The sequence below is a fragment of the Schistocerca piceifrons genome, chromosome 4 (assembly GCF_021461385.2).
Source record: "Schistocerca piceifrons isolate TAMUIC-IGC-003096 chromosome 4, iqSchPice1.1, whole genome shotgun sequence".
In the NCBI taxonomy this organism is placed as follows: domain Eukaryota; kingdom Metazoa; phylum Arthropoda; class Insecta; order Orthoptera; family Acrididae; genus Schistocerca; species Schistocerca piceifrons.
This window is the reverse complement of record NC_060141.1, coordinates 567,722,567-567,737,596: the sequence shown is the minus strand read 5'-3', so window position 1 is coordinate 567,737,596 and position 15,030 is coordinate 567,722,567. Positions and strand designations below refer to the sequence as shown.

At 42.9% G+C, this 15,030-nt stretch overlaps 1 protein-coding gene and 1 pseudogene across 4 annotated transcripts in view; one reads left to right on the top strand and one right to left on the bottom strand.

The window, feature by feature from the left end:
* The window catches only part of LOC124796453 (myosin heavy chain 95F), a 395,608-nt gene that overhangs the window by 182,807 nt on the left and 197,771 nt on the right, over positions 1–15,030 (top strand). For all 4 annotated transcript variants that reach the window (XM_047260674.1, XM_047260673.1, XM_047260671.1 and 1 more), the window contains exon 3: positions 11,376–11,410. The gene's annotated coding sequence lies outside the window, so the exon portion shown is untranslated. The remainder of the gene's footprint in view (positions 1–11,375; positions 11,411–15,030) is intronic.
* On the bottom strand, positions 3,819–3,936 carry LOC124797062 (annotated as a pseudogene).

The following is a 15,030-nucleotide window of genomic DNA, read 5'->3' as shown; positions in this document are numbered from 1 at the left end:
ACTCCACTCTCCGACCCCCTATACAAACTCCTCTCCTTCTATCAAAACTTTCATTAATAATTTCCTCCAGATAGATATTCAACAGTGTTGGTGATAAACAACCATCTCGTCTTACACCTCTCCCCAGTTTAATTTCTTCACTCGTCACACCACCTATTCTCAGTCTTGCTCTCTGGTTCAAATATAAAATTCTAATTAGCCGTCTATCCCTTCAGTCAACTCCATGTTTCCTTAGGATTTCCAGCAGGTTGTCCCACCTGACATAGTCAAAAGCCTTCTCAAGATCAATGAACACAACACACACCTTCCTTTTCTTCTCCATGTACCTCTCCCCTATCACTCTCAGTAGCCCAGTGGCATCTCTAGTTCCCACCCCTCGCCTGAAACCAAATTGTTCATCTCCTATAACGCAATTCAGCTTTCCATATAGCCTTCTGTTGAGCGTCCTCAGCAAGACTTTGGCTGCGTGCGATATCAGGTTCACTGTTCTATGTTCCTCACACTTTTGTCTGTTCTTTTTCTTTTCTATAGGTATTGATATACTTTCTGTAAAGTCCTTTGGCCATTTTCCTGTCATGTAGGCTATATTTGATTACACAATTCAATCCCCTCCCTTTTCCCTTCTTTCTCAAATGCCTTTAACAATTCCACAGGAATGTCATCAATTCCCATTGCCTTTCCATTTTTCATCTCCTTCATAGATGCTTCAATCTCACTAGTTGGCATTGCATTTCCTTTCTAATCATCTGCAACTTTATCTTCTTCTTCTACCCCGAGCTCTTCTTCACTTGGTCAGCTGTCTGCAGCGTACAGCCATTCTATATATTCATCCCATCTTCTCATTATTTCTTGGGGTTCAAATGGCTCTGAGCACTATGGGACTTAACTTCTAAGGTCATCAGTCCCCTAGAACTTAGAACTACTTAAACCTAACTAACATAAGGACATCACACACATCCATTCCCGAGGCAGGATTCGAACCTGCGACCGTAGCGGTCGCGCGGTTCCCGACTGTAGCGCCTAGAACCGCTCGGCCACCCCGACCGGCTCTTGGGGTTCACTCACCATTTTATCATCTGCTGCCTCTACTTCCTTTAGTCCATTGTCGTTTCTCTTTTCCCTGACTGGCAAACCCATTGCTTCTTTGTACATCAAATCATATTTTCCTTCTTTCTCTAATTTCTCTATCTTGTCAAACTTTTCTGTCAGCCATTTTTCCTTTGCTTTTTCTGTCTCCCTTATTAATTCATTATTTAACTTCTTGTAGTTGCGCTTCCCTTTTCCTGCGGTCATCCATCTTGGTTATCATATCTTGTGTTACCCATTCTTTCTTTACTTTTTCCTCTCCTTGACTCCAAGCGTTTCCTTAGCTGCCTTTTTGATCCCATTTTTAAAACGATCCCATCTTCCTTCTGTGCATACCGTTTCCTGTCCTTGCATCATGATTTCGCAATATGCATTCTCGGTTCTGGGAAGTACAGAAGAGATAGTGAAAATCAGTGACACATGGAATTAAATTTCAAAACATTAATACTCCATTTCATGAGATACATGGCTTCCTCTGTCACTGACTTTCCAAGACTGATAGATCGAGTGAGGTGGTGCCACTGGACTCGTATTCAGAACGACGACGGAACAAGTCCTGGTCCAGACATCCAGATTTAGGTTTTCCATGATTTCCCTACATAGAGTAAGGTGAATGATGGGATGGTTCCTCTGAAAGGACACGGGCAATTACCCTTCTGCAGTGTGAGCTCTTGCTCTGTCTCTAAGGACCTAGTCATCTCTCCTTCCAAGATGTTTGCATGGAAGTCGATTGGTATGAGTAAGATTTGATTCCACCTCTTTCTGCAGTGTTCAGGAGGTACATTTAGCATCGAGTTGTTTGTCGTCCTTGTGGTATCATGTATTGATACCACGCTACTGTCATCTTCAAGTTGGCAACGGAATTGCAAGTTTTCATCAGACGCCCATAGCATTAGAGCGGGATCTGGCGGATCCAGTGGTGCGCGCCAACAGAGCCACCCCTTCAGTGGCTCCGTACTACGAACGCCCTCTGCTGCCGCATTGTAGGACGGCCGGACACCCCACTCGCGCTCGGCCCCATTTCACTATGTGATCCTACTCAGACGCCGCCTAATCACAGCTCTAACACGGTAGTTTACTTTTGTTCTGAGAACTTCACCCTTGTTGACACTGATAGCTGGGCTCTTTATTTATTGCTGCATTATTTGTAACGGGTTTTCGTTCGCTTGGAGAAATATAAGTTAAGTAACTCTTCTGTTAACTGTGTTAACTGGTTCTCTAATCATTTCTGCTCCTGTCTAGCCTTCCTACGATGACTGTTGCCGCACCACCCTGTAGCTCCCCTCTCCTTACCTTTGTGTGTGAAGACGTAGACAACCGTCCTGTAGCTCAAAGCGTCACTGATGAGATGGTTTCACCGAACAAACGGGCGTGTCTTGATTTAGTCTCTAATCTCGTAATCCCGCTATGATAGCGGACGACCGGATTTTTCTATCAACAACCCTATTATCTACTCGATGCTGGCGATACAACTCAGGAGTCACGCATCGCAGTCAGCAGGTGATCTACGTATTAAAAGCTAACCTTACAGAATTAATGTCCTGAGGTTTCATATAAAACCAGGATAATATCATAATTACTAGCTTGCGATAGCAACAATGCGGGATTCTGCATGCATTTGTAGAAAGGTCTTACTGAGAGAGATTTCTCACTATAAAACTCGGTACCCTATCAACCCTGCTCTCTTCTCCTGACTAATTCAGCCTATGAAAATTCTTTCCACTGACTCTCGGCTATGGTTGACGTTCTCTCTGTTACATACTTTAACAACATCAAAGACTTGTAAAACGAGGGACAGAGGAAAACGAGGCTGTGCTTTGAAGCAAATAGAAGTGATACATTATACACGGTCCAGTCACGTTAATGTGACCACCGCCTATATTCGACGTCAACTTGCATAACCGTTCACTGGTGGTAGGTGGCAGCACTAGCAGGTTCAAAATGGCTCTGAGCACTATGCGACTTAACTTCTGAGGTCATCAGTCGCCTAGAACTTAGAACTAATTAAACCTAACTAACCTGAGGACACGACACAGATCCATGCCCGAGGCAGGATTCGAACCTGCGACCCTAGCGGTCGCTCGGCTCCAGACTGTAGCGCCCAGAACCGCACGGCCACTCCGGCCGGCAGCACTAGCAGTGGAGGATATATAAATCGTGTCAGGGAGAGACAGAAAAACAGTGCAGTTACTGTCATAATGAGGAAATGGAGCGATTTATCTGACGTCCAAAAGGGTATGATCATTGCTTTTTGGGCCAATGGTGCACTATTCGCGTGTCACCGTGGTTAAAGTACAGGGCGTACATAAAGTCCGAGAACACTTATAATTATTTATTGCAGAAGAGCTAAACATTGTACAGATGTCATACATATACTCTGTAAGTTTTTTTTACATTCTATGTGCGAACCACGAGTGACCCGGCTCGATTTCTTGCCATACCCATCCCAGCATGGCATCATCGACTGTGGCTGTCTCTTTCCATATTCTCTCCCGGAGCTCTGCTACATCACAGCGTAGAGGCAGTACATAAAAGCACTCCGTGTTCAGGCCACAAGTGGCCCATCGGGGCAATCCGACCGCCGTGTCATGCTCACTGAGGATGCGGATAGGAGGGGCGTGTCAGCACACCGCTCTCCCGGTCGTTATGGTGGTTTTCTTTGACCGGAGCCGCTACTATTCGGTCGAGTAGCTCCTCAGTTGGCATCACGAGGGTGAGTGCACCCCGGAAAATGGCAACAGCGCATGGCGGCCCGGATGGTCACTCATCCAAGTGCCGGCCACGCCCGACAGAGCTTAACTTCGGTGATCTGACGGGAACCGGTGTATCCACTGCGGCAAGGCCGTTTCCCAGAGGCAGTAAATAAACCAGCCCTTTAATGTGTCATTGTTGGTGGCTTCTTACCGTACTTGGTTGCAAACATCCGTCGAACTCCAACACACAGAAAGCTCGCTCCGCACCTGAACTCGCCATGTTTGCGACTAGCGCAGACTATCGGCAGATTATCAAACTACGCTGCGGCGCTATACATGAAAAAAAAAAAAAAAACCTTTCAGGGTTTCTCTTCAAAAGGACATATGTATGATGTGTGTACAATGTTTGGTTATTGTGCAATAAATAATTGAAAGTGTTCCCGGACTTTATGTACACCCTGTATACCATGCATGGTACAATGGCGCTGTTCAAAACCAGTGCCGAGGCAACTGCAGTGCACCACACACCTTGATGACAGGGGTGAACGATGGCTGCGGAGATGCTTACGGGCAAATAGATGTGCAGCAGTTGAGCAACTGGCTGCCCAGATGAACCATGGGGCTACAAATAGTGTCTCATCGACGACTGTTCAGCGGATGAAAATGTCGTGTGGCTAGGGCCTCCCGTCGGGTAGACCGTTCGCCTGGTGCAGGTCTTTCGATTTGACGCCACTTCGGCGACCTGCTCGTCGATGGGGATGAAATGATGATGATTAGGACAACACAACATCCAGTCCCTGAGCGGGGAAAATCTCCGACCCAGCCGGGAATCGAACCCGGGCCCTTAGGATTGACAGTCTGTCACGCTGACCACTCAGCTACCAGGGCGTATGGGCCTCCGCACCAAGCGCCTTTTACAATACCCATACTGACCGCTGTTCATTGACGACGAAGGCTGGAATTTGCACGCCAATACCGCAACTTGACGCCCACTGAGTGGTGATCGGCGGTTTTTTTTTTTTCCAGATGAATCACGTTTTATGCTCCATCGGACAGATGAGTGTTAGCGTGTATGGCATGAAACGTGTGTATGGCATGAAACGTCTCAAAGCAAATGCCCTGCAACAATCGTCGGAAGGGTCCAGACCACAGGAGGGAGAGTGATGGTCGGGGGAAGGTTTTCGTGGCATTCCATATGTGACCTCGTTATTCTGGGAGGCACAACGTATCAATACGCATTTATCCTTGGAGACCACCACTTCTACAAGCAGTTTGTTTTTCCCCAGCACGATGGCATCTACCAACAGGATAATGCAACGTGTTACACAGCTCGCTGAGTGGGTGCATGTTTCAAAGAGCACTAGGACGAGTTTACCTTATTCCCCTGGCCAGCAGACTTCCCAGGTTTACCAGATTTAAACCCAACTGAGAACCTGTGGGACCACCTCGATTGTGCTGTTGGTGGTATGGATCTTCAACCGAGAAGCCTAGCGCAGCTGTCCACAGCCATGGAGTCGGCGTGGCTCCACAGTCCACATCCCAGTCGAAGCTCCCAGAACATCACTGACTTTCTTCTTACATCCCTCGCAGCGGTCCGCGCTGCCGAAAAGACGGTTTTTCAGGTTTTTGACAGATGCTCACATTAATTGACCGGACGGTGTCCTTGGTCAGCGGGATTGCATTGGAACAGTTTTGTGAACTGTAGAAACTCGTCGCGCTGTAGCATATTGGTGATGAAGATTCGAACTGGCATCCACGCAGGTGGTGTGACAGTTCTTTTGGGTGCGACGCACTGTTTTTCTGGCCTAGTCCAAGCGACTCGACTCACAAAGGTTTCCAGCACGATATATTAACATAAGCTTCCAGTTTCCCAGTAGCGAACGAAAGCGCTTCTCCTTCGTGAAGGTTGTCGATTAGTGTCCTGATTCTCGGAAAAAAGTTTCATTGACAACATTTATCTGGAGGGGAACTGAGATATGGCGATGTACAATTTATGATCAATGCTGACGGTGATTCGTCTGACAGAAGAGGACTTCAAGTGTTCACTATTTTTATTCCTTACATTTTTACAAACATGCGTAACGACTGTAATACACCACTTAAGTGCGAAGGTACTCATCAGTCACCCACATGATTCCGTTTCAGTTCTGATATGGAAGCCAATGCGATAGGAAATTCTCAAAGGATGATAGGCATGTTCAGTTTAGGATAACCAGACATCCAGATCTCTGCCATCCAAAGGAGTCACCACACTGCATAATGAGTGCAAAGATTCAGACACTCGAACCAGCACGACACAACAACAATGGAACAAGTACTTGCGAGCCGCTTTCCAGCTTTTACCGTTCGCTAGTGCAAAAGCAGCAGAAAGCTTTAGTAAAAGTACTTCAAAAAACATTCGGAGATCATGTGAATGGAATCTGATATTAAATTCGTCGCCATAGAAAGTATAGTGATTTTAAAGACAAAATCTTGTAGCTTGATTTACTTCTACCAGGTGAATTGACGTTATCTTTGCAAAGGTTTGTTCTTTGTATTGGTGTAGCGAACAGTACTTGCCAAATCAAGTTTACCTTCCAAATAAAAAATTCCCGTCTTGCGAGAGGCTACTGAAATTTCCAGGCCTTCAGATTTCCCAAGAAGAAATACAGGACAGTTAAGGTCATATGAACAGGAGCCTGACATTAGAGAGGAAAAGGTTTTAAGACATTCAGGCAGCAAAGAGTTATGTTGTTGACACCAATAATTTGTCTTGCGGAGTTAACGTTCGTCACAGCCCCCCCCTCCCCCCACCACGGCCTCCACGCCCTCACTCACACACACACACACACACACACACACACACACACACTTACATAATTCCTCGTCACCAGGTACTCTTTCCTTCGCAGACTCCGTAGTGACTGTCTTGCTGATAGCACATAACTGACAAACCTAGAAGTAAACAGTTGTAAATATAATGGAATTTAACCGGTAAATACGCGGCCTAATATAATTTTACAAATAACTGTAAGACTGGTTTTCCCAGATGTTAATTCTCTGAGGTTACTGGAACACATAAACACACAATTTCTTTTTGTTATATCGGTACCTCCATGTACCAAAATTGAGGATTTTACTTTTTGAAGCTTGGAAGTAAGATCAATTTTATGAAAAGGTGCATTAGTACTTCTTTTAATAGCCGTGCTTTTGTTCCTAATCAAATATCAGTTTGTGCTATTTAAGAAACAGGAAACGCACTTTTTAACGTAGCTGTCAAATGGTCAGTTGTATTAAAACGAATGTCATGAGCTGGTAGCAACAAGGCAATTTTAAGTTCGGGTTCTGCAGTTTTTTTGTCGATATCAGACAAAAACTTTGCAAAAGTAGTGCATGATTTTTCAGTGATATCCCTTAACTCACGAGGCGACTTTTGTGTAACATATACTAAGAGGACCCTCTGGGACCCTATGTTTAAACCAAGATTTAAGGTGCAAATCATTTGAAATTTTTAAGTTATATCATGTAACATTTATTTTTACAATTATTTAAGTGTTGTTTAAATGCTATTTGTTTATTTTACTGCACTAAATAATGCCTGCAGCATTTTACTTTTCAACACACAAAGTCATATACTTTTGTGTGTTTTTTTTTTTAAATAGTACACATAAATGAACTGTTAGAGAACCGAATTTTACACTTTGAAAAATTATAGCGTCTCTAATGTAGGTAAATTTCCACATAAAACTAAATTCCATGGTTTAAACGTGCCATAAAAATTCCACTCGGTAGGTGCAAAGAGAAAGTCGGTTGGGGTTGGTGTGGGGGAGGAGACCAGACAGCTGCGTCATCGGTCTCATCGGATTAGGGAAGGACAGGGAAGAAAGTCGGCCGTGCCCTTTCAAAGGAACCATCCCGGCATTTGCCTGGAGCGATTTAGGGAAATCACGGAAAAGCTAAATAGGGATGGCCGGACGCGGGATCGAACCGTCGTCCTCCCGAGAAAGTCGGCAAAATTGACATTCAGTGATGGAATCCACAGATTTCCTTATCACCACAGAGAACGCATTTGGTTTTAACTTAACACTTTTAAGTATTTTATTGGAGAAACAGAAAGATATCCATCACGATTGCCTTGCAGTCTTTGCTCTGAATGATCCTTTTGTTCGATAGTAGAACTGTGATCACTGGCTATCGCAAACTAGCCGGCGTTTTTGGATATTTCTTGATCTGTATCCACTGATACATTCCTCCATTCACCGACTAAATTTCATCAAACTCGAGAAAGTTAAAACTGACACGTTCCTGCGAACACATTTTGTACTATACTGAAGAAAACAGGTATGTAGTTCACAGTTCACGAGACGCGATCTAGGAGACTCGAACACATGTCAGTAACACGTGTCAACAACAAACAAAGGGGGTCGTGACGCAACATACAACAAAACATTGTAGGGTTGGCAATTTAACCCTTAACTACTATCGACCGTCTCTCAGACCGCTACTAATTTTTGTGTCGAGATATTTCTCACACCAATCCAAAGCCAAATGGACTCTTCCATGTACCTTCCTATTGACTGTCAAGCTACTCGTGCCAGCATTCTTGCATTGTTGCTGCTCTTTGCTTCGTAATTATTAGCCTTGAGAAGTCTCACAGACGTACCATAGTGTTTGCGTTCCGCGTTTTTATTGCATGCTACTGTTTCTCCATGGCTGGGAAAGCTGGGCCTCCTGTGCAACGTGTGTTACGTGAGACAGATGCCTTCACTTGCAAGATGAGCATCAGACACCGAAAGAAGAATTCGAAAATCGAAAAACGTGCACCTTTTGCCCCCCTCGTCTGAAGAGGAAAACAAGGTATCCACGTCAACATCGTGGTGTTCCGATTTGTTTGGAGTGTTCCAGGAAGGTCTGAATGAAGTGTTTGCAGGTGCAAATTGACTAAAGTATGATTCAGTGGCACATGAGAACAAGTATTTAGTTTTTACTTGTGATTTTAGAAGTAAAATGGTGGCAAAGTTTCTCCATTCATAGACTTATGGACTGAAAGATTCGCTCTACTTTGCAAAGTGAGTCGTAAATTGAAAGCTGACTTCGCACACATTTTATCGTAAGTCATGTCGGATTTTTCCACCTAGTTATATTGCCAATTTGTAATATAATCCCTCTGATGAAAATCTATGTGTGAGTAGAGAGCTAACTAGCTGTTATTTTCGTAACTCATAAAATAAAAATATACTCCAGATTTCGCTTTGTTTTAATTGTCGAAGTGTTTAAAATACCGCAGTGTTTAAAAAAATCAAATTTCTACAAAAGCCACCTCTAAGAAGTGGTTTGAATGATTGGAAGTCAAGAAACTATATATATTCAGCAAAATTCTGGTTTGATATATAAAACAGAAAAATGCGGTCTGTGAGACCCCTCCATTGTAATTGTGTTCCTGTGAATGACCATCGTAGTTAAGGGTTAAGGAGGGTAGGCGTAGTATGGAAGCATTCCGCTACAACTGAACGTTGGAGAGAGAGTTCGAAAATTTTCGTGCGGTCTGAGAGACCACACCTCGTGAGTGAAGGGATACTATTCATTTTATTAATATGCTATTATATTTCATGTGTTTCTTCAACCATTGTGCCTACATTGGAGTGCCTAGGTAACCTTCATAACAATAACAGTCAATTTTTCAGGTGTAATGAAACTAGTGTACACAAGCCTCAGGTTATCCCCCATTTGCATCCATAAGTGTCATAATAAAAGCAAAATTAAAATACTGTCAAAGAAGAGCATTTACATGAGAAGGAACATAATGCACTCTCTAATCTACGCTGAAGAGCCAAAGAAACTCGTACGCCTGCCTAACATAGTGTAGGGCCCACACGAGCACGCAGAAGTGCCGCAACACGACGTGGCATGGACCCGACTAATGTCTGAAGTAGTGCTGGAGGGAATTGACGCCATGAATCCTGCAGAGCTGTCCATAAATCCGTAAGATTACGAGGGGCTGGAGATCTCTTCTGAACATTACGTTGCAGGGCATCCCAGATATGCTCAATAATGTTCTTGTTTGGGGAGTTTGGTGGCCAGCGGAAGTGTTTAAACCCAGAAGAATGTTCCTGGAGCCACTCTAGCAATTCTGGACGTGTGGGGGCCGCAAGACGAAAACCGAATGTCGGAAACCGTTTTCCCTGTCGCGTTTACATGTTAAGGCCTGAAGCGGATTTGCTAGCCCAGTTAAATATGACGCATGGAAAACAGCTGTTACAGTTTGATTTTATCAGCACAATCGCTATTTGTCTTCCATTAGACGAGGTATAAACAGCTTCAGTCTAATATATGTACTTATCCTTCACTGTACAAAAAGCCACTCCGTCCATATTAGCCGAAAATATGTGAAAACAAGACGAACCTGACAGCCGAAGCATGTTTCAAAACCGGTTGCGTTTACATGGGAGCGAAAATCGATTGCGACATTGGATAACTGGCAACCAGAAGCGGATTTCCAGAATCAATCTTGAAGTGTTTGCATGACCACCCAGAAGCGGTATTGGGAAATCGTTTACGAATCCAGTTTTTGGAGCCCCATGTAAATGTGGTGGGTGTGACATTGTTGAAGACTGCGCTGAGTTTCTCACTTCTTGGCAACTGAACTCTTCGCATCTTCTTTTCCTTTGACGTAGAACCACAGCAAGTCTCACTGTTTGACATTTCACCCGCTTAATAAATTACCCAAACTAGCACAAAATGTTATTGTTATGTGTTGTTTGACAAGACGGTTACGTACCGAGCCATAACATGAAGAGCTGAGAATGATTGTTAAACAGCCCACTGTACAGCTGCTGGTATAACCACGTGTAATGAGAAATCATACGTCATACGCTACAGGAAGCATCTATCCGAAATCCGTTCTTAGTTAAATATCGAAGTATTAAGCCAAACTTTAATGGACACACATCGCTAAAATGAACCTTACTGCATAAGAAGGTACTGGGGAGGCGCGTCTATCAGAAGACGTTCTTACACTCATGTAAATTATCTTAATGTTAGCGTAGTTCATTGTTGTGCGTGTGCTGTGTAATCGCTTGATGGCGACCTGATGATGATAAGAGGGTAATGTATGCAGAGTTGATTTGCTTCGCAACGGTTTCTCGCTCAGAAAGAAAAAAATCACAAAATTATTTTCGCTTATAATCCCTCACTCAGTATTATATGATACAGGACCTGAAATTAGTGTGCATATGAACGTTATTATACACCTAAAAACCGTGGTACAAAAGTGTTGCCCTCGCAGAATAACGCATCCACATCATTGGACATCGTTTGAGTTAAGGTAAGGTCTTATGGGACCGAATTGCTGAGATCATCTGTGGACATCGTTGGAGACACTGACCATTGCCGAAGCGGCAAGCTGACAATAGCGATATTCAAATTTAAGTATCGCGAACTGCCCGTCCAGAATGTATTACAAGCTAAGTCCTAGTCATTCGTCGATAGCACAAGACGCTTGCATTTCTGATACAGATTCTGGTACTACGAAAAACAGTTCGTGGCGATCTGAAACTTTACACCTGCCTTGTCGTTATTCTTTCTTTGTATCTAACATTGTTTTCTTCATTGTTACAGGTGAAGGACAGTCCTGTATAACACACCAGCTGTGGGTAAGTTACCGTTTAACGTTGTAATTGTTTACAAAGAATTTTCTGCTTGTCTTCCACGTTTGTTTGCACATTTTCGTTCGAGGGAAATGCATAACTCTTCTGCATTTCGTACGAGAACGCAATAATCAGTAGCCTCATGTTGTACCTAATTCACAGATAGTTCAATAAGAAGCGATTTGCATTGTTTTACAAGTTTCCTATTTAAACATAAGGTAAAAGTTTGAAACCTTTCTTTTCCAGAAAATATGATAGACGTTTTACCAGATTCTAATTTCTGCAATGAATGTCGTCAGAAACAGAACTGACGTCCCTTTTTAACGATTATAGTAACTTAATTAGTTCTAGCATATTTCAGTTTCACTCTGTTTTTGATTTGCGTGGTGGACTTCTTTCGTACCAAGTGAAGTTATCTTACAGAGCAGGAATGTAGTTCACTCATCGATATCGGCAACGTAATTGCTAAATGCAACACCGTTTTGTAGCGTATTTCCAGTTGTTCTTTTACTTCTATCACACCTTTCCTTAAAAGAAATGCGCTGTTCCAGAAGCAGTCAGAGGTAATGAAGATCTTTGCTACCTCTGGCTGATGGTCAATAGTTAATTACTTGATCACATATTTATAACTGCAACGATCGATTCATCTTCGTTATTTTGACACGTTTATTCACTTCATTAACCTTTCTCGTAATATAATGTAGTTCTAGTTTGTGGTAAAGCAACTACCCTTAATTTACGAGATGACTTTTCTGTAGCGTATGGATCTCTGGGACCCATATATTCAAACCGAGATTTAAGGCACAAAATCATTTGAAATTTTTATATAAAAATTATTTTTACAATTATTTAAGTGATGTTTAAATACTCGTTGATTTTATTACATTAAATACAGCCTGTAGTACTTCATTCTTTATCACACAAAATAACATACTTCCGTGTGGATTTTTAAGAAGTGCACGTAAAGGAAATGTTATAGAATAGAATTTTACATTCTGAAAAATTATAGTGTCTCTGTAACAGGTAATGTTCACGTATAATTAAATTAAAAGGTTTAAATGTGCACTTAAAAATTGCCCTCGACCGGTTCAAAAGAAGAAAGTCTGCAAAATTGAAATGCAATGGTGTGAACTACAGTTTTCTTTATCACCATTCAGAACACACATGATTTTAAATAACGCTTTAAGTGTTAAATTGGAGGAACAGTAAGGTCCCAAACACAGTTGTCCTGAATATCTTCTTCTGAATGATTCTCTTGTTCACTAGCAGACTTGTGATCATTGGCTATTGTAAAATCGCCCACTTCTTCGGGCGTTTCTTGATTGTTTTACTGACATCTTCCTCCATCCACCAACTAACAATTTCCTCAAACTTAGGATCGTTAAAACCGACACGTTCCAGTGCACACATTTTTTACTATACTTGCAGAAAACAGGTATGTAGTTCACGAGGCGCTATCTAGGAAACCACAACATGTGTCAGTAACAAGGGTCAACAACAAATAAAGAAGGCGATAATGCAGCCGACAACTAAAGATTGTATGGTAAGCGATTTAAAAAGGGTAGGTGGAGTATAGAAGGATTCCGCTAGAACCGACCTTGGCGAATGAGCGAAAATTTTCACGCGGTCTGAGAGACCACACCTCATGAGTTAAGGATTAAGAGACAGCATAAGTAGAACATTGAATCACCGTGACAGTAATTACAGCTAGAGAATGAAGGTTTCAAAGTCATGGTTTTCTTAAACCGTAATAACATATTCTGACTTTAATAAGTTACAAGTATGATTTAGTGATCAAAGAAGGTTACGTACGTAGTTATAGCGTGCATTCGTGAGATGAGGCAATCAAGTGACAGAGAAAATAATTCCTATGTGTCGGAAGTAACGGTAATTTAGAACGCCCTACAATGAAACCAGCGCGGAATTAGTGTGTTACTCTCTCTCTCTTTACCTGTTCGTTTTATTATTTTCTGTGCATTATCCTATTTTACAGAATTTATCAATATTGGATGTGAGGTCCGCCCGTTATGCAAAACACCGTTTTTCTCAGTACCCAAACATGTTTCGGCACCACTGTGCCATCATCAGTGAGTTTTCGTATTTATTCTGCAATGTGAACATTTTTGTTAAATGATTATAAAATTATGTGCATTTTTACTTCAAACAACAAATCGTTTCTTTTTGTAAATACCTTTACATTTAGTATGCATGAATTTTCTGGTTCACTTGAGTGTTAATTACTACAGGTACTGAGAAAAACGGTGTTTTGCATAGCTGGCGGACCTCACATCCAACGATTTTAACAGCAAACACGGCCAATGAAAGGAGCTGCAAATCAAAATGATGGATATTTAACAATATTGGTAACCAGTGTAGTGCTTAAGTGCATGGTCGCTGTCTGAAGCTTGTTTCTTGTACGCTCTGTTTGTCCATATAATGTCTCTGACAAAGTTTCTACTGACATGAGTAATCGAATGAAAACAATTGTGTTGTGACAGCTGAAAGTGAACACCCTGTACCGAACTGAACTTAATGACCGATGCGGCCCTAGAATAATTGGCTCATGCTAAATTTTCTTACTGAGCACCGCGTGCATGCTCCAGTTAGGCTACGCATACCAGCGATGCAAATTAAACACTGAGGTGACAAAGGTCGTGAGATATCTCCTAAGCCGGCCGTTGTGGCCGAGCGGTTCTAGACGTTACAGTCTGGAACCGCGCGACCGCTACGGTCGCAGGTTCGATTCAAAAATGGTTCAAATGGCTCTGAGCACTATGGGACTCAACTGCTGTGGTCATAAGTCCCCTAGAACTTAGAACTACTTAAACCTAACTAACCTAAGGACATCACACACATCCATGCCCGAGGCAGGATTCGAACCTGCGACCGTAGCGGTCGTGCGGTTCCACACTGTAGCGCCTTTAACCGCTCGGCCACTCCGGCCGGCTCGCAGGTTCGAATCCTGCCTTGTGCATGGATGTGTGTGATGTCCTTAGGTTAGTTAGGTTTAAGTAGTTCTAAGTTCTAGGGGACTGATGACCTCAGAAGTTAAGTCCCATAGTGCTCAGAGCCATTTGAACCATTTGATACCTCATAAATCGTGTTGCACCATCTTTTGTCCGGCGTAATGCAACAAGTCGACGGGCGGGGCCTGGGCTCAACAAGTCGCTGGAAGTTCCCTCAAAAAATGTTGAGCCGTGCTGCCTCTGTAGCCGTCCATAATTGGTAAAGTGTTGCCGGCGCAGGACTTTGTGCATGAACTGACCTCTCGAATATGTCCCTTAAATGTTAGATGGGATTCATGCCGGACGATTTGAGTGGCCAAATAATTCGCTCGAATTGTCCAGAATGTTCTACAAAACCAATCGCGAAAAACTATGGCCCGGTGAGATGGCACATCGTCATCCATAAAAATTGCATCGCTGCTTGGGACTTTGAGGTCCATGAATGGCAAGTAGCCGAACATAACCATTACCAATTAATGATTGGTTCAGTTGAACCAATGGATCCATTCCATTTAACGACTACTATACAGCCACCACCAGCTTGCACAGTGCCTTGTTGACTACTGTGGTCCTTGGCTTCGTGGGGTCTGCGCCACATTCGAACCCTACCATCAGTTCTTA